Below are 21,860 nucleotides of genomic sequence, written 5' to 3' on the forward strand. Positions count from 1 at the left end.
TTCAATCTCTTTGTGCATCATGTCATGAAAGAGAGTCGTCATAGCCCTCTGATAGGTAGCACCGGCATTCTTCAGCCCGAATGGCATCACCTTATAACAGAACGTGCCCCAAGGTGTAATGAATGTCGTCTTTTCCATGTCTTCTGGCGCCATCTTAATCTGATTATAGCCAGAAAATCCATCCATGAAAGAGAAAACCGAAGATTGAGCAGTGTTATCAACCAATACATCAATGTGAGGTAATGGGAAGTCATCTTTCGGACTGGCTCTATTTAAATCTCGGTAATCGACACACATCTTGACTTTACCATCCTTCTTCGGCACGGGCACGATGTTGGCCACCCACGGGGGATAATTGGTAACTGCCAGAAAACCCGCATCCAACTGCTTCTGAACTTCCTCTTTGATCTTGACAGCCGTATCGGGACTAGTTCTGCGAAGCTTCTGCTTTACCGAAGGACAATCTTCTTTGAGAGGTAGCCTGTGCACCACAATATCTATATCCAACCCAGGCATATCTTGATACGACCATGCGAATATCTCCACATATTCTCGCAGCATTTCAATCAGCCCTCTCTTAACAGATTCCTTCAAAGCAGCCCCGATCTTGATCTCTCTCTTGGCGTCCTCAGTACCAAGATTGATGACTTCCAACTCTTCCTGATGAGGTTGGATGACCCTTTCCTCCTGTTTCAATAGTCTGACCAATTCTTTGGGGAGTTCACAATCTTCTTCGCTCTCCTCTTCGGCTTGGTAAATGGGATTACCGAAATCATACTGAGCCATAACAGGACTGTTTTTAGTGGAGTCCGCGAGATCGATTCTGCATGAACGATGTTTAATGCTTTGTTTTAGAAAAGAGTTCAAGAAAGTCACAAAAACAAAAAAACATTTCCATTTTATTGTTTTGAAAAAATAAAAACAAGAAAGACAGTGAGCACAAATTTGATTGCAAAACGTCCTTTATTAATGATATTCATTGAAAATTCAAAACATGATGTGGCCCTACAATGAACCAACTACGTCCCGGGCAGAACGTAGGGTTTTTGTGCAGAATGAAAAACAAAAGAAAATTACTCTGTTTGAAGAGTAACTTGGACTATTTCTTCGGCTGTCCAATTGTTGACCATCTCCCCTGGAGCACACGGGCGCACCCAACTGTCCAGATCACACTCACTGTCACCGTCTTCACTACCAGTTGCAAAGACATCACCATGATTCATCAATCCAGCGCTAGTGAAGGTACATGGCCCTTTCTGGTTCTGAACACCCTGCTCTGACTGAAGAGGTTGATAACCAATGCCGAACTTGTCTTCTTTCGCGGGCATGTCAATCATTTTGCCCCAGCCCTCTGCGTTTCCTGAGTTAACGACCTCCAAAGCTTGCTTGTAGGACGCAATTGAGACACCTGGTTTCTTCGGCTCCACAAAAGCCACCTTCTCAATAGCAATGGTCTCGAAAGCTTGGCACAAAGTTTCATGAATCTCGCCATCCATCTCTACATACTTGAAAGAGGATAAATGACTCACAAGAATGTCCTCCTCGCCACACACAGTCACAACCTGACCATTCCACACATACTTCAGCTTTTGATGGAGAGTTGACGAAACTGCCCCAGCCCCATGTATCCAGGGACGCCCCAATAGACAACTATATGCTGGTTGAATATCCATCACATAGAAGACAATACTAAACACTTCCGGGCCAATCTTCACGGGCAACGTGACTTCACCAAAAACAGATCGCTTGGATCCATCGAAAGCACGAACAATGAGATCACTGGGTGTGAGAACAACCCCTTCAACATTAAGCTTGCTCAAAACCTTCTTGGGCAACACATTCAAAGAAGAGCCAGTATCAACCAACACATGCGACAACACTGCACCTTTGCACTCCATAGTGATATGTAGGGCTCTATTATGGTTGCGACCCTCCGGTGTCAAATCCAGATCTGTGAACCCCAAACCATGTCTCGTGCTGACATTAGCAATAACACCCTCGAGCTGGTTAACCGAAATCTCTAGAGGCACGTAGCCAAATTCAACATTTTCAGCAAGGCGTTACGGTGTGCCTCTGAACACATTAACAACGAGAGGATAGAGATTTTCGACGGTGTCTGGTTCAGTTGATCCACAATCTTATAATCACTTTTCTTGATGATTTTCATGAACTCCTCTACATCTTTCTCAAAAGAACCCTCGGGTACCTCCTTCTGCACTGGTCCTTCTTCGACCACAACTTGCTTCCCTTTTGCTTTAGCAAGAGCCTCAGCATTGCTATCCCTCAGAGTCTGTGGTGCGAACAGACGACCACTTCTAGTAAACCCTCCAGGTCCTCCCACATTGTCCACAGCCGGACCAAGAGTTGCAGGAGTCTTACCTGGCACACCAATTGTCACTGGAGCCTGATTCACCGGTCTGGTCTGACTTTCTGACCTTCTGTTACTGCGGAAAGCATTGTCGTACTTCCAAGGAACTGCTCTACTGTTCTCAACAGGTCTTCCACCATAAGCAACAATGCTGGTGGGAGTACCAACAGTTACTGGTGCAGATATGGTCACAGGGGAACCAATAGTTACGGGTGCATTAACAGTTCTTGGAGCACGTCCAGGACCCTCGGACGATTTGAAGTAAATGGTGACAGTTGATACCACTCCACGATCTTTCACAACATGACCAAACTGTAAGCAACCCTCATCCATCAAACCCTAGATACCTCTTCTCAACTTCATACAGCCATTCTCTTGATCAACACAATCTGAACAGCTCTCATCACAGCCCGGGAACACTCCCCCTTTCAGCAAACGTTCTTTTACCACAAGCAGCGAAGTCTGGACATCATCAACATCGATTACCAAGTCCAAAGCTTCCTCACCTTCCACATTGTTCACCCTAGGCCCACCATGCTATGGCATAGGATTATTCACAACATTCGGAACAGGAGCAAACTTGATCGTCTTGGCATCAATCAAATCCTGGACCTTATGATGGAAAGCCCGACAATTCTCAATGTGATGCCCCGGTGCACCGGAATGAAAGTCACAATGGACATTGGCATCATACCCAGCAGGAATCTTCGTTAACGGCGCCATGGTGCGAAGTTCAACAAACCCCAACCTGAGCAATTCAGGAAGCAATTCAGCATATGTCATCGGCAACGGATCAAAACGACGATCCGACATTCTCTGTCTTGGTGGAAATGGGCGTTGCTGTTGTTGTTGTTGTGGTCCTCTTGGTTGTTGTTGTTGAGTTGTTGGGATAGTCACAGCAGCGACTTGACGATATTGTCCTCTGTTCATATTCCTGCGATGGTGTACAACATTAGTCTCACCCTCCCTCCTTCTGGGTGCCCCAGAAAATGGCTTCTTAGAACTCGAAGATGAAGAACCCGGGTCTTGAATCTTTCCTGCTTTGATAAGACTTTCAGTCCTCTCTCCGCAGATTACAACATCTGAAAAGCTACCGAACGGGCAACTTCTCATACGGTCCATTAACACACCCTGCAAGGTCCCAATGAACATGTCAGTTAATTCCCTCTCCAACATCGGAGGTTGCACTCTTGCCGCTAATTCACGCCACCTCTGGGCGTACTCTTTGAAGCTCTCACCAGTCTTCTGGAACAAACTCTACAGCTGAGTTCTGCTCGGTGCCATATCCATATTGTGCTTATACTGTCTTAGAAAGGCTTCACCCAAATCTCTCCAGCTTCTAACAGACTCTCTCTTCAAATCCATGTACCAGTCCAAAGAAGCTCCAGACAAGCTGTCTTGGAAAAAGTACATCCACATCTTCTCATCGTCAGTGTATGCGGAGATCTTTCTATAATAAGCCTGCACATGAGTGCGAGGACAAGAAGTTCCATTGTATTTATCAAAGGATGGCGCTTTGAATTTGTAAGGGATCCTCAATCCATCAACCAAACCCATATTGGTAACATCAAAACCCAAAGAGTTATGACACTCCATGGCACGGATCTTCTCAGCTAGGGCATCAACTTTTCTATCCCTCTCTTCAGTCCTTCCTACTTCATCATCATCACTAAGGAGAGTGAACATATCCTCTTGTCTATCAACCAACGGAGCGGGATGGCGGGCTGGAGCGCGGGCCGCTCGAACAATAGCAGTCTCTGCAGCGATAGGTTGTCCGTTGATTCTGACACCCCTCAATTCATCACCCACAGCATAGTTATTGACGGGAATGGTGGCAGCGACGTTGTCATTAACAGGGGCTCCTTCCGGCGAGTTCCGACTAACAGGTGGAATCACAATCTCTTGTCTCTGGGCCAAGGCTCGAAGTTCCTCTTGCCCTTGCACGACCCCTTGCATCATATTCATGAATTGAGCCATGTTAGCCCTCATCTCTGCCAATTCTGCCTGAACTTGATCCATGCTTCTCTGTTGATTCAGTCTTGTCGCGTAACGGTGCGGACAATGATCAGCAATCCTGCCTAGGTCAGGAACCAGAGTGAGAAATCTTCTCTAAGAATGCCTGTAATGCAAGAATGATATGTGTATGATGCATATGCAGGTTAACTTTTCTTTTTTTATGCATTATTTTTTTTTTTGAAAATAAACATGCTATGATGCAAAATGATGAAGCCATGGCAGGTTGGTTGTGCATCCCAAGGCACGGGATCAGAGCTTCAGTATCGGAACCAACGGTCACCAACAGAGCAAGTCATCATCTAAGCAAGTACCCTCAAATTCAACCCGGGGATCCGAAATAAACGAAACCTGCTAATAAATACCACTGACAGAACTCCGGCGTCTCAGAAATAAATGTCCATAAATCCGACTGAACCAAAGTCACCATCACGGCATCATTGACAGAACCGGTGTTGTAGGAATCAAACCCTCCCCTCACAGGTGAATTCTAATAAGGTCATCCTAAGGCGGATAATGGTCTCGACAATCGGGCAAAGATACTCAACGGGTTTGCCCTTTTGGGTGTGTCGTTGCAGCTCTCATGAGATCATCTAAACCAAAGATCCGGGAAAGAACGGTCACCGAAGTCAACAGCTCAAAAGAGACAACCCAACCAAAGCGGAATAACTCCACCCGGAAAGACTCTCTCAGATGAACCTCGTCCGGTTGTGGTATGTCACGTCTCCACATCATATCATGACAACATGTGCAGAGACATGAGACCACACTAATCCTAGGTGTATACTCGGGCCTGGGTTTTAGCCCCACTCAGAACACCCACCCCAAATCAGAGGAACCAACCTGTACAGAATCTAGCACAATGATAATATGATGCATGCAACAGTATAGCACACATAGAATGCAATGCAAGCAAATAGAGTATGCAAAGCAATAAATAACTAACACACCATAGACAATAAACAAACAAACGCTAGGAAAGGCCCGCTAGGGAAAATAGTTCCCCAGCAGAGTCGCCAGCTGTCGCTCCCCAGGATTTCCCGAATCCAGGGTCAAACGCGAAAAAGAGTGGCGAGAGAGAAAAAGATAGAGTCTCCAGCTATGTACTTTTATTCCAAGAGAAGGGAAATGTAGTACTTCATAACCTAGAGGGAACGGATAAAACAAGTCTCGAACCAAAGAAACTGAGTAAGGGGGCCGGTTACGTGAAGGGAAGGTTATCGCACCCCTTCACGTCTGTGGTACTCCACAGGATCCACGATTGCTAGTTATGTCTAAAGTGTATGTATAAAGTCCTATATGCAATGCGAAAGAGAGAAAATCAAAGTAGGGAAAATAAAGAGTTATTGCTCGCACAGGCCCTACCCTGCTGCATACGTATCTCAAGAATCGACCTTTGGAGACTTACTCACCTGTAGTAGAAGGAGTCAACGTGTCCTTAAGGGAAGATAAAAGTTTGTTTGTGTTTTAGGAATGCTCATGCAAGAAAGGAAGTCCTAGACGAAGGAACCGTGCTACCTTAGTTGACATGCAAACGAGAGACTATACAAAGTCTAGCAAACCTATGGGGATACAAAAAGCGAGTCTCAAAAGAGAACAACGAAACCTGGAAATGGAATGCCAATCAATGGGCTTACATCCAACTCCAAAACAAACGGGAAACAGAAAGCCAATCGTTGGTCTTACATCTAACTCCACAAACAAAACAGGAAACAGATAGCCAATCAATGGTCTTACATCTGACTCCTCAAATAAGCAAACATGCTAAGTAAACAACCAATCGAGCAACACACTCTATATGCAAACAAGAGGCTCATACAAGGCTGGGCTTTAGTCAAGGTGTCATATCAACCTCGACAAACAGGCCAACACTGGAAGGGTATCTGAGGGCTCTTAACCACTGACATTGACCGTCAGGGTGAGCAGATGAAAGATAATGAGGATAAGACCTCATAGCTCTTAACCCGGGCCTGGGTGAGCTTTAAATCAATGAAAACATGGGGATCCAGAATGTGGGACCCTACTCCACTTGACTGACTCTATATACAAGATCTTGGGTGTTTATTCAAAAGCATCAGCACGTAGTGCGAGCTTAATGAACGGCTCAAACGAGTAGTAGGGGATTGATTGCTAATCCCTTCTATCTGCCAATTGCCTCTTCACTTAGGAGGACTTGAAGTACATGGCACAAATATAAATAATCACAGTCATTGCCTCTTAAGGAGGACTTCAGCCAAATGCCTGCCAAACAGAAAACGACAGGGCTTCCAGACTACATGGAGTTAGAGAATGATTACCTAGGTGGTATGTCAACCACAAGCAAAGCCAAGCTTAAGCAATGAGCTAAAAGCGACTAATGTACCTGTAAGAAAGTCAAACAAGTCAATATGGTATTCAGACAATCAATAGTGTTACAACCAATATGCACACAAGGCAAGTCCTATGTGTAAACAACTCAAGTGAGTTCATCACCAAGGGACCTACAACACAACAAAGGTTAGTGGACAAAGCAAATTTGCATCTCAAGTCATAAGATTGCATCAACCACTAGAGCTAATTGCTTGAACCTGAAATGCAAAGCTCAAAAGGTGAGTACAAACCACTAGTACCAAGACTAGGGTCAAAGGCAAAGCAAAAAGTCAAAACAGCAGCCAATATTCAACATGAAGCATATTTAATCACATAAGAACATGTCCTAAAAGGAACAAGTCTAAATCATAAGGCAAAGTCATCTAGAGCACAAAATAATGCAAAGGCAAATTACAAAGCACACAATTGGACATCAAGAGTAGAAATTCCATATTAAAATAGAAATGAATCAAATAACCATGGAAATTTTTATGTGATATCAACATGTTAAACACAAGCATCATGCAAAAATCTAGAATCAGAAAAGCTCAATTGACATGTATATGAAAATGAACAAGAGCAACATCAAATTGTGTGACACACATTGTCACACCATACATTCATGTGTCTAAAACAGAGATAGAAAATGCTAAAAATGCCAAACAAAAGCTCACAAATCAGGCAACATGTTAGGAATCAGCATATTAAATTTCATAGCAATTGGACAATGTATGAGCATTCCACAATTAATTGAATGAAGCATGGTAGATTTGCATACATGTTCAAATAAGCCAACACAATTAAAAATCCAGAAATGATAAAATCAGAAAATCAACACCACAAAATACTAGACATCAAGATGAACATGTAGCAAAAAAAGTTGGATTAAATTGGATGCATTTTCTATTTATTATGATTTTTAAAAGTTGGATGAAATAAAATGAATAATGTGAATCATACATGAGGAAAAATGGAGGGAAAGAAGAAATGATTTGATTAATTTGAAATAACGCTGCCAGTGGGAATCTAACCGTGGTTGAAGTTGGAAATGCGCTGGAAACAAAATAAATTCACAAAGTGACACAGCCAGGAATCGAACCGTGTATGAAGGTTGGAGGCACGCTCACAATTGAAACGCAGCCGTTTCACTAATTGAGTTGGCATGCCAACTTAGATTCAATGCGTGCGTGGAAAAGTCTAAGGAATCCTGGCCTATCATTTGGACAAAAGGACGCTCGCGTGGCAGTGACTGGGATAAACCCCAGTGCTTGCATCAGATGACCGGAACAGTGTTTCCGGTCTTCTTCTCCGACCAAAACACGACAACAACAATGATGAACACAAAAATATTTCCAGAAACATGCATATCCTATACCAATGGAACGGTCTTGATGTGTAGAACATGGATCCATCATTCATTTAGTCTAAATCATCATGCATAAGGCAAATCGAAGCAAAATATATTTCATGCTCAAAAGTTCAGATCTACATAACTCATCCAAATCTCAACCAAATTAAGAAATATTTGCATCAGGATTATCAGCAAGATGAGACCTATCTAATCATGGCAAGGAATTGAAGAATTAAGAGATGCAAAATCCAACCTCTTTGAAGAACAGTGAACTGATTCAATGGATTCAAGTGCTCTCCAGCTCCAGATTTCCTTCCTCAACCTTGTTATGAAGTCTGGTACATAAATTGGCTCTTGAATTGGCTTGGATCTAGCTGAACTTCAAACCTCCATGTTCATGTTCATGAGCTCCACTTGCTTGATTCTTGATGGAATTCTTCAAATCAATGCTTGACCCCTACTAAATGACACTCCAGGAACACGATTATGCAAGAAAATTGAGGTGTTATATGGAGAAAATTCGAATTTGGATTGAGAGAAAAATTGGAGGGAAAAAAATCTAGATCTAGAACTTGTGAAAACTCAGAAATTCTGTTATGATTAGCCTTATATACTCCTCCTTAATCATGTTCTAATTAAGTTTAAGCATTGCTAATGAAAAGTTAATGAGATATGAGGTGTATGACCAAAAATGAAAAATGAGGGTGCATGGCTCAATCCCACGTGAACAGTAGCATGTGGAGGTGTAGAATCACTTAAAATTAGCTCATGAACAAAATGGAATTGGAATTAAGTTCATGTGATGCACCAATTTTAAATTCTTCATTTTCCCTCCAAAAAGCACATGTGTGGCCAAATGATCATGTGATATTATTTCATGCAATGCAATTATGGATTTGGAAAATATTGGTCATAACAAGCATTATGCAAAAAGAGTGGCTCAAATTGGAGTTTTGAATCAAAAGTTATGGCATGTTGAACTTCCATGCACACTTGGTGAACATTTGCTCATAACTTCTCAACCATTCATCAGATGCTCATGATCTTGGACTTTTTGGAAATGGGAGAGAAAGATCTTCAACTTTCATGTTGATCAACATTTCATTTGAAGCTTATTTGATGTTGGAAAGTCAAGTTGAATGTGGTCCAAAAACTTGCCATTTTTGGAAACTTGAAATTACAGGTCACTTTCCATTTTTGGAAACTTTTGATCTGGCTTAAAATCCTTCAAGATAAGTGTTTGACATGATGAATAGGCCTCTCTTGGACATGAATGAAGTGTCTCAAACCATTTCTCCACCTCATAGCCCTTAGTTGACTTTCAGTTGACTTGTATGGGCCTCAGATGACCTGAAAATGCACTGATGACTTTGGACCTCTACCACTTAGCAAAGTTGCTTCAAAATGAACCTTGGCTCATATAAGCTTTCTAGAATAATCATGTGGCCTTCATCTCAAGGAAAAACTTGCTCTTTTGCACTGAGGAATTCTCTTGATGCCAGTTCTTGTTGATATGATGCAATGCAAAATGAAATGATATATGACCTAAAAAATGGAATGAATGCATGAATGGGGGGTGCAAATTTGAGGTGTTACATTCATCCTTAAGCAGTTTGCAACAACGGCCGGGAAAAGCCTTTGTCTCGTTGGTAGGTGTCCTCTCAATCTCCCATACGTTTCTTACATCTTTGTTACCATGTTGTAGAGGAAGTGTGTGTATGAGTTAAAGTCTTAAGGTCATCCCTTAAATCCTTGAATTCACGTCATTTAATTTTTGTTGGAAGCTTTTAGGGTTTAAGGTGTTTAAGTCAAGATAAGGGTTGTGGAGTGGTTATTAGGAGAAACTAGGTTCATATATGGAGAGAGGGTTAGGATATGAGTTCAATGGTGGTGGTTTGAGGTGTTTCTGAGCTCCACCGCCGTCGGAGGCGATTTCCGACGGGGCAGAGCGATTTCAGGTGGTTTGGAGTTTGAAAGAGGATAGGAGAGTCTGGGCGTTTTGGGTTGTGAATGAGGGAGCTTGATCTCCATTTCCCCCTTCTTATTTGGATTATGGGTTCAATCCAATCCCAATCACAATTACTCATGCACACCCTGCCTTCTTCCCATACACCCCCACTCTGAATCAAACAACAACAAAAGATACTTGGGCCTTCAAGTTATGGTCATGCGCCCATATTTTAGCCACACACATTCTTTCATTTTTCACACCCCTGGCAGAGATTTATTTATTTTTTATTTATTTTTATATTTTATTTTAGAATTTTTTTAATTACATTCAAAAACATGTTAAACGGCAATTAGGTGGGCCTAGTTAATTAGGTTTAATAATTCTAAAATAGAATTAATATTGAGATTAGAATTAAGATTCCTAATCAGAAATAGGTTAGAAGTAATACAAAGTTAGGGTTACATTTTTATCAACTTTTCTATTTTCCTTTTCTTTGATTGTTTATTCATAATTTCATGGCTCTTGACATGTATAGCTTGACCTAATATTTTGCATGATCCCATGTGTCTTGATTCAATTAGTTGATGGAACTTCTTTTAGTCAATTAATTGAATTAATGACTTTAGGACTTTTTAGTCACTCCTTTGATCAACAATTACATGCTCCCTTAGAATCTTAATAAATTAGGCGATCAAAAGTTCCTTTATCACTTTGAATTAGAAATATTAGGACTTGTACCATATACATTTTCTTAGTGAAATTCTAGTTATCAGACTTTCGATGTCACACGGGTTGTTATGACATCCAATTCTGCACAGACAAGACTTATGCAGAACTTAAAAGTAAGTGCAGTAAATAACACAAGTAATTGTTTACCCAGTTCAGTCCAACATGACCTACGTCTGGGGGCTACCAAGCCAGGGAGAAAATTCACTATCAGTAGTATTAATTCAAAGCTAAACTCACCCGTTTACAACTCTTCACTTAATCCCTGCCCAATGCAATTTCAATCTTACTCTAAGATCAGAGTTCCTACTCACTCCCCCTCAATCACCTCAGTGATTACTACCTTTAATCAATGTTAAAGACAATTTTGAAGTCACACTTCAAACAACTCTTGATTGTGCTTAACAGCTTTAATCAAGATACACAACACTCGCGCTTAAAAGCTTTGAGTGACACAACACTTACAACTCAATGAACACCCTATGCCAATGCGATCATCTAGGTGATAATGGCTTGGCTTACAAGATATGTCTAATACAAGACTCACAAAAATACAGCAGTGAAGTATGATGGACACACTAAATCTTCACGCCTTAAAATCCCCAGTTCTGAATGAAGGAACAACTTCCTTTTATATTGCAGTACTTGGGCCTTTGCACTTGTATTCTCCTGAATTTAAGGTCACGCGAGTTCCCCTAAATTCTACATCTAGGTTACTAACAAATAGGCTATTTGTTAGGTTCATTAAATGTAGCTTGGTTGTTGTTTTCCTGGATTTTCTCTCAGCTGTTGAATCCCTGAAGAATAGCCTGAGAAAAAGCTGAAACAGAAAACTAAACAACCTACAATATAGCATATGCTGTCAGGAATGAATGTCACAACATTCAGCTTGACATCAAGAACCATATGCGAAGTCTGTTTTTCCTGAAAACAGACTGTACATAATTTGCTGAACTGTACAGGACCAACCTGTCCATTCTACAGTAGTAGCTTACAATAATAAATGTCAAAGCATCCAATTTGACATTTACACATTTAGCCTTAAGTCAGTTCTGTTTTACTCTTGAAGAACAGACTAAGAAACATACTGAAGCGTAGCAGAACTCCACTCTGTTTATTGTTCAGTATATGCTGTCAATGATGAATGTCATAACATCCAGTTTGACATTCAGATAGTAGGCCTTATGCCAGGTCTGGTATTTCCTTGATAACCAGACTGGAATTAAACACTGAGTTCTAACAGAACACCAACTGTTCTATTCCTCAGTATTTGCTGACAGGGATGAATGTCACCACATCCAATTTGACATTCAACAAATCCTGTATTAGCTAATCCTGCAGTAAACTACTCAAGTGTGTCATGACATCAGTCAAGACATCAGAGTACAGTTAGATATTCTAACCTACAATGCAGTCACACCTTCACACCATGTCATGACATCAGTCAAGACATTAGAATCCAGCTAGTGTTTTACCATACAATGCAGCCAATTAAACACCTACAAACTCCCCCTTTGGCAAATTTTTGGCTAAAACACTTTGATCCCCATAACAGAGTTCATAGCAGCGGAAATCACACATCTAGCAGGAAATAGACCTAGCTAATACACTCAGAGTGGCAGCACACTCACACATATGGAAGTTAAGTAAAAACTTCACATAACAGCACACATACAGAAGTTAAATAAAAACTTCATTACACATCAGCTGCAGGGGAGGGGATGTTGAATCTGTCATGAATATCTGTTTTAACACAATAACCTGTTGTCCTGGGGTATCACCTGTTACTCCCCCTTTTGGTCAAAAATGTTGTCAAAGCAACACTTTAAATTTCAGACCACAGAAAAAAACAGAATTACACACAAATGACAGAGTTACAGACTTGGTTTTGCCTCACAGTTTCAACCAAATTAGCACCCACTTGATCTTGCTTCACAGCTTTGATCAGGTAATCACCCACTTTTGCTTTACAGTAGGTACAGCCATATCAGATGCCATGACTTTGTTTCTGACATCCAGAACCACTCATGCATGAACAACGTCCTTGAATTCCTGCAAGTGCCTAGGCCGCCACACGTTAGGATATCTCAGTATCCTCTTGTTGCCACACTTGTTGTAAGTGGCATAGCTATGATCTGTTGACCAATCAGAGCATAGATCCAATTGTTTAATAGGCAGAGATATTAAACAATACATTCCAAACATCATTGGTTGCTATAAGTTCTCAGAGAGACATATTCCCAGTTTGCCCCTTAAATTTTCAAACTGAGTAGCATCCAGAGCCTTTGTAAATATGTCAGCCAGTTGAAGTTCAGTGGCTACATGTTCCAAGGAGATCACCTTGTCTTCGACCAGATCTCTGATGAAATGATGTCTAATGTGAATATGTTTGGTCCTGCTGTGTTGGATGGGATTCTTGGAAATATTGATGGCACTGAGATTATCACAGAACAATGTCATGACATTTTGAGTGACATTGTACTCAGTGAGCATCTGTTTCATCCAAACCAGTTGGGAACAACTGCTTCCAGCAACTATGTATTCAGCCTCAGCAGTGGACAGGGATACACAATTCTGCTTCTTGCTGAACCAAGATATGAGATTGTCTCCCAAGAAGAAGCAACCTCCTGATGTGCTTTTTCTGTCGTCAGCACTCCCAGCCCAGTCAACATCACAGTACCTAGATAGGACAGGTTCAGAACCATGTGAGTACAACATCCCATAGTCACAAGTCCCATTGATGTACTTGAGAATCCTTTTGACTTGATTCAAGTGGCTCACTTTAGGCTCTGCTTGGTATCTAGCACACACTCCAACTGCATAAGAAATGTCAGGTCTACTTGCATGGGAAAACGTTGCAGCGTTGACACCAACCTCCTCTCGGTTAGGGTTGCAAGGCTCCGTGCTGTGGGAATCGGACACGGTAGTGTAGGAGGTGGTATCGGATTGGTGTGCCATGCAGAATATCTCAGAGGAGAGTTGAACCATTTCTTTGGAAGAAGGTTTGCACGAATGAGAGTTGAAGCGACGGAATGTGAAACGCTTGATGCAAGAGTAAGGTCTATTAGTTTTTGACCACTCAGGGCACACTATTTGTTGTTTAATAATTTGACTTACTAAATAGTAGCTAACTAACTTCATTAGTTGCTATAAATTATCAGACGTACACATTCCCTCTTTGCCCTTACTATTGTCAACCTGAGTAACGTACAATGTCATGACATTCCGGGTGACATTGTACTCAGTCTGCATCAGGTTCCTCCATACTAGGGTTGAGCACCTGCTACCAGACGCTAGGTATTTAGTTTCTGCAGACGACAGTAATACACACATCTGTTTATCCCTTGCTGTCATATCATTTGTATGATGACCAATAGGTGCCAATGACTCAAAACTTTCAATCAGACATTTCCCACAATCTGTCCTTTTATCTAAAGACAGATGTGGGACTCCTCTCATAGTTCCCTTGGAAATGCTCTTCTTCATTCCTTTTACATGAAGTTGATCAAGTCTTCCATGTCCCAGCTTCCCTTCCTGATCTTCCTTGGCTAAGGGGCACTTGGGGAAGTAGAGTGAGTCTTTAGATTTCCATAGATAGCAGTTATCTTTGGATCTGTCTCCTCTCATCACTTCCTGATTGCAACCATTCAACACCATACATCCTCCCTTAGTAAATTCCACCTTGCATCCTTGGTCACATAGTTGGCTTATGCTTATGAGGTTTACAGTCAGTCCTTTTACTAACAATACATCACTCAGTTTTGGAGCTTCAGGACAGTCCAGCTTACCAACACCATTGACTTCTCCTTTAGTTCCATCACCAAATGTCACAAACTTGGTGGTAGGAGGTTGTAGATTCACCACTAGGTTGCTCATCCCAGTCATATGCCTTGAGCAGCCACTATCAAGGTACCAGTCTTGTCTGATAGGTGCCCTTGGAGATGTGTAAGCAAGGTTAGCAACACATTGTTGATTCTCAGGAGAGGGATGAAGCTTAGATGTCTGTTGCTTAGGATTGACCTGAGGTGTTTGCTTAGCCGCCCATGTTTGTTTCTTAATGGGGACATTATGCTTAGACACCTTCTTCTTAGGCCTACCTTGCGAGGTCTGGTTTGGGTAACCATGCAGCCTATAGCAGAAGGGTTTTATGTGACCGAATCTACCACAGTAATGACATCTCCATCTCTGAAATTTCTTCTTCTGATGTTTGCTCATTCTGGTTCTCTGATGTTGAGACATTGGATGTGACTTCTGCTTGAATTTCTGAACTCCAACCTTAGACTTTTTGAGTTCAGGTGAAGAGTTCTTAGTGAATCCTAAACCAGATATGGTTCCTGACTTTTGTCCCACTTTTAGAATCTCTTCTAAGGTGTTAGATCCTTTACTCAACATTCTGATGGATTTGGTCATTTGGTCTAGCTTCGAAGTTAGCAAAGAAATCTCACCATTCAGACCCTCTATGACTTTCAGATGCTCCTGTTTCTCAGATTCTAGCTCTTTGATGAGTTTCTTCTGCTTTTCTCCTTGGATACATACTTCTGCACTTTTAACACATAGTTCCTTATATGAGGCAGCAAGTTCATCCAAGTTGAGCTCATCTCCGCTTGAGTCATCCTCTGAACCACAGACACTGGTCAGAGCTGTGACATGTTTAGCAGATTCTCCTTCAGATTCACTCTCAGTGTCTTCCTCTGACCAGGTGGCAGATAGCCCTTTCCTTTGCATCTTGAGAAAGGTAGGGCATTCAACCTTAATATGACCATATCCTTCACATCCATGGCACTGGATTCCCTTGCCTTGGTTGAACTTTTCTTCAGAAGTTGATCTTTTCCTTATGTCAGATGGGATGTTCTTGACATTAGGTCTACCCTGTTGATCAACCTTCTTTATGAACTTGTTGAACTGTCTTCCAAGCATGGCTATGGCTTCAGAGATGCTTCCATTTCCTCCACTGTTTCCTTCTTCTGACTTCTCTTCAGTGTTAGATATAAATGCTATGCTTTTGTTCTTCCTGTCAGCATCCTCACATAAGCCCATTTCAAAGGTTTGGAGGGAACCAATGAGCTCATCTACCTTTATCTTGCAGATATCTTGAGCCTCTTCTATGGCTGTGACCTTCATAGCAAATCTCTTAGGCAAGGACCTGAGAATCTTTCAAACAAGTTTCTCTTCAGCCATTTTCTCACCTAATCCACCAGAGGTGTTTGCAATTTCAAGAATATTCATGTGAAAGTCATGAATAGTCTCATCCTCTTTCATCCTCAGATTTTCAAACTTGGTGGTCAACATCTGAAGTTTGGACATCTTTACCTTGGAAGTACCTTCATGAGTTACCTTGAGGGTATCCCAAACTTCCTTAGCTAGCTCACAGTGGTGTACCAGCCTGAAGATGTTCTTACTGATTCCATTGAACAATGAATTCAAGGCCTTAGAGTTTCCAAGGGCTAATGCATCTTGTTCCTTGTCCCATTCTTCTTCAGGAATTTGCACACTGACTCCATCTTCACCTGTCTTCGTTGGATGTTCCCGTCCTTTGTTGACAGCTCTCCAGACTTTGCTATCTAGAGACCTTAAGAAGGTTATCATACGAGGCTTCCAGTCATCATAGTTAGAGCCATCCAACATGGGCGGTCTATTTGAGTGTCCTATATCCTTGTCCATGGTACTAAAAAGTAACTTCCCTAGATCTCACCCAGAAATTAACAGGCGAAGTGCCTGCTCTGATGCCAATTGAAATTCTAGTTATCAGACTTTCGATGTCACACGGGTTGTTATGACATCCAATTCTGCACAGACAAGACTTATGCAGAACTTAAAAGTAAGTGTAGTAAATAACACAAGTAATTGTTTACCCAGTTCAGTCCAACATGACCTACGTTTGGGGGCTACCAAGCCAGGGAGGAAATTCACTATCAGTAGTATTAATTCAAAGCTAAACTCACCCGTTTACAACTCTTCACTTAATCCCTACCCAATGCAATTTCAATCTTACTCTAAGATCAGAGTTCCTACTCACTCCCCCTCAATCACCTAAGTGATTACTACCTTTAATCAATATTAAAGACAATTTTGAAGTCACACTTCAAACAACTCTTGATTGTGCTTAATAGCTTTAATCAAGATACACAGCACTCACGCTTAAAAGCTTTGAGTGACACAACACTTACAACTCAATGAACACCCTATGCCAATGCGATCATCTACGTGATAATGGCTTGGCTTACAAGATATGTCTAATACAAGACTCACAAAAATACAGCAGTGAAGTATGATGGACACACTAAATCTTCACGCCTTAAAATCCCCAGTTCTGAATGAAGGAACGACTTCCTTTTATATTGCAGTACTTGAGCCTTTGCACTTGTATTCTCCTGAATTTAAGGTCACGCGAGTTCCCCTAAATTCCACATCTAGGTTACTAACAAATAGGCTATTTGTTAGGTTCATTAAATGTAGCTTGGTTGTTGTTTTCCTGGATTTTCTCTCAGCTGTTGAATCCCTGAAGAATAGCCTGAGAAAAAGCTGAAACAGAAAACTAAACAACCTACAATATAGCATATGCTGTCAGGAATGAATGTCACAACATTCAGCTTGACATCAAGGACCATATGCTAAGTCTGTTTTTCCTGAAAACAGACTGTACATAATTTGCTGAACTGTACAGGACCAACCTGTCCATTCTACAGTAGCAACTTACAATAATAAATGTCAAAGCATCCAATTTGACATTTACACATTTAGCCTTAAGTCAATTCTGTTTTACTCTTGAAGAACAGACTAAGAAACATACTGAAGTGTAGCAGAACTCCACTCTGTTTATTGTTCAGTATATGCTGTCAATGATGAATGTCATAACATCCAGTTTGACATTCAGACAGTAGGCCTTATGCCAGGTCTGGTATTTCCTTGATAACCAGACTGGAATTAAACACTGAGTTCTAACAGAACATCAACTGTTCTATTCCTCAGTATTTGCTGACAGGGATGAATGTCACCACATCCAATTTGACATTCAACAAATCCTGTATTAGCTAATCCTGCAGTAAACTACTCAAGTGTGTCATGACATCAGTCAAGACATCAGAGTACAGTTAGATATTCTAACCTACAATGCAGTCACACCTTCACACCATGTCATGACATCAGTCAAGACATTAGAATCCAGCTAGTGTTTTACCATACAATGCAGCCAATTAAACACCTACACTTAGGTCAACTCCAATTTCGCTCATCTTTAAAACCCTAGAAATAGATAACCATCAAGGCATGACAACACCAATCTTCATTCCCCATCATCGGTATCATATCACTTTCTTTCAATCATATCTCTCTCTTAGTCCATTTAAGACTAAAACCTCTTCTTGCAAATAAAACATGATCCAACGTCAAGTGTAACTAAAATACTTAAAAAATACAATGTTAATTGTACGCTATGAGTCTTAAAAAATGGAGAAGAATTAGAGGGAGTATTCATAGCCTTATTCTGAATACCTTTGGATACATGGCATATGACCCAGTTGTTAAAAGTATTCATCTCCATTTATAGACTTTAGTGAAATTCAAATCTTGACAATTTTCTTCAGACTAAAATCAATCACAACCAACATCAAAGACATTTCATAATATTTCTCTCTCAAACTCTCTTGGTTCAGACACCATACCTCTCTTTGGGTTAATCACCATCTCTTGGTTAAAACACCTATCTCTTTGGGTTAATCACCATTTCTTGGTTAAAACACCCCTCTCTTTAGGTTAAACATCATCTCTTGGTTAAAACACCCATCTCTTTAGGTTAATCACCATCTCTTGGTTAAAACACCCATCTATTTGGGTTAATCATCATCTTTTGGTTAAAACACCCATCTCTTTGGGTTTATCACCATCTCTTGGTTAAAACACCCATCTCTTTGGGTTAATCACCATCTCTTGGTTAAAATACCCATATCTTTTGGTTAATCACAATCTCTTGGATAAAACATCTCTCTCTTTGGGTTAATCACCCGTTCTTAATTAAAACACCTATTTTTTTTATTATTCACTAGTTCTAGGTTAAAACACCTTATTGGTTATGACACCACTTTTATGTCATGCTATTGGTTATAACACCAATTTTATTTACATGTTCTTGGTTATGACGCCACTTTTATTTTCCGGCTCTTGGTTTTGACACCACACTTTCAATTCAGTCGTTGGTTCAGACACCACCTTTACAATTCCATTCTTGGTTCAGACACCATCGTCATAATTCTTTGTCCAAAAAACAATTTATTTTCATAAAAGAACTGTTATAATCCATTCCTTAGCAGTCGAACTAACAACTTAGAGCATCCGAACCAGGATCAAACAGCTAAAGTCAAAACACTTATAGGATACGATTAAAACATTGTTATTTAAAATTAACCAACAAATACTCATTTCTTTACCCCATGAACTACGAAGCTTTTATTTTCTCATTGCACCATAAGAATACGTAAGCACAAGGTTTTAAAATCTTGGCGAGCACATTAGTTAAAGCTTATTTTCCCCTTAATTAAGACCAATCGCAAGTAACCTTTAGATAATAACACCCATATGCGTAAAAATGAAACAAAGTGATTCCCGTTGAGTACAATAGATGTGAGGGGTACTAATACCTTCCCCTTATATAACCGAATTCCTTACCTTTTTTCTCTTCCCTTTGGGTTTTATTGATATTTTCTGTTTCTCTTAGAATAAATAAAATTCAATGGCGACCTTTTGTAGTTCGAGTGTGCCAATATGTTTGATAAAAGAAAAATTTATATTAAGCTCAAAGTTTACAACAGGTTTGACGGTGATATGCTTAATTCTCTTTATGCATTGAAAATATTTCAGTGTGTAAAACACATGGTCAGTGACTCCAGTGTCCAATATGAAAGTTTCAAGTTTGAATGAGTTAGGGACTATGTAGATAATACATATACTCATATCTGGTTGAGTGGTTAGATGATTGATACTATGAGACTGTGAGTGAGATGTTCCCTGAAGTAGTGCCAGCAAAGCTTTGTATTGTTCTGGTGTAAAAGCCAAAGTATTGGAATCTTGCTCATTTTATTCATTGAACTCAACTAGACTCTCCTCATTATTGTCTGACATGATTGCATATTGGTTAACTGCACCATCTTGCTTCAAATGAGGAGGATAACCATGATTTTTGAAGTAAGAGTCAGTTGTATGAAAATCCCTCTTAATTTCAACAAAAATGATTGCCTCTAAGATTCGAGATACAAAATTTAAGCTTTAACTTTTTTATATAAAAAATATATTAAAGAATGAATATTTCTATTAAAGAATTCATCATTGATAACATTAACAAGTTTATGACGGAAAGATTAGAGAGAGAGAGAGAGAAAATTCATTTCAAAATCCCTCATAAAATTTACTTTTAATAAATTTGTGAGGATTTTTTGGGACGAAATAATTCTCATAAATGGCATTGTTAATGATTTTCCTATAATTTTTTTATCATGTATACAATTATCCTCACCAAAACCATCTCAATTAGTAATGGGTTTACTTCCTTCACTAATTTTTGTCACTAAATTGTATTTTTTTAGTAGTGAGTGCAGACTCGACTTCCTCGACCTCTACCACAAAAAATTCAGCCACCTTTAGTGATACCTCTACCTCGAGACTTGGTGTTGCCTTGGAAATGAAAATTCTAATTTTGGTTGAAATTGGGTAAAGCTAGCACTTTTGATTCATCTAGGGGTAGAATGTCTTGTCTTTCTTGTTTAACAAGTTATGAGTAAACTTTGCAGATATTGGGGAGGGGCTCCATTGATATGATTTTCCATATAACTATTGAGTATTGATCATTCAAAACTTTTAAAAAAAGAATAACTTGATCACCATCTTTGTAAGCACGAATTTTGGTAATGGCGTGACAAATGGTATCGCAAGAGCAATCAGGAATTGGACGAAAATTGTCCAATTCTTGCCACCGTTTCTTGAGCGTGGTATAATAATAAGACATAGAAGAATCACCTTGTTTCAAAATGAAAATTTCTTCTTGGAGATTAAAGATTATGAATATATCTCCTTGATAAAACTGATCTTTTAATTCTATCCACATTTCAACCGCATTATCCATTCACAAGATGCTTTGTGCAATTTCTGATTCAACCAAATTGTTGATCCATGACATGACTATGGTGTTACACCGATCCCAGGCAACTGAATTATGATCATGATCTGGCAGTCAAGGCAAGGTGCCATTGATGAAGTGTAGTTTGTTCTTGGATCGTAGCGCCATAGTCATGTAATGCGACCAAGAATGGTAGTTGTTTCTTGAGACAATGGGTAAAACAATAATTAAAGCTGAATTCTCATTAGGATGCATGAAATATGGATTAAGTGTGTCAGTTTGATAAGCTTTTTGATTGGCGTGAGAAGAAGAGCCAACATTGATGTTGCTTGCAGAACTTGAAATAGACGTGATGAACACAATAGATAATCGAAAGGATAGAAGAAGATAAAAAATAATCAAAGAAACATGATAAAGAGAATTGTTATTGCTCAAAATCTCAAATTACTAGTTACATTCTCATCGTCACTCTTACATTTAACAAGATGCACCATAGATGATTCAAGAAATTCATCACCACCAAAAAAGAATTATATTATTATTCTCAATGTCATATTTATTAATAAATCGAAAATCTTATCTCGAATTGTTTTTATATAAACTAAATGTGATCATGTTTCTTATAATCACTATTGTTGTTCATTTTATAATTGAATGAATTATTAAACCTTGAGTTTTAAAATAAAAAATTGATTAAAAAAAACTAATTTTATGTTTATTGTGGATGAGAAGATAAACTTTACGATTTCTTCACTTATATAATTTTAGGATTGACCCAAAAATTTTGTCCTTGTTAAAATGTTTTTATAGAAATTGTTCATTTCAAACTAATTTTAAGAAATTTGAAAATGTAAGACTTTAATGAGCTTACAATATTAATAATATTCATATAACAACGAGAGCTATAGATAAAATTTTGAATATTGTTTGAGTCTTAAAATAAATTTAAGAATATTTAATAAAAATAAGTACTGTACACATATTTAACTTGATGGAA

Source organism: Lathyrus oleraceus, chromosome 3 (genome assembly GCF_024323335.1).
Source record: "Lathyrus oleraceus cultivar Zhongwan6 chromosome 3, CAAS_Psat_ZW6_1.0, whole genome shotgun sequence".
NCBI classification, from domain to species: Eukaryota; Viridiplantae; Streptophyta; class Magnoliopsida; order Fabales; family Fabaceae; genus Lathyrus; species Lathyrus oleraceus.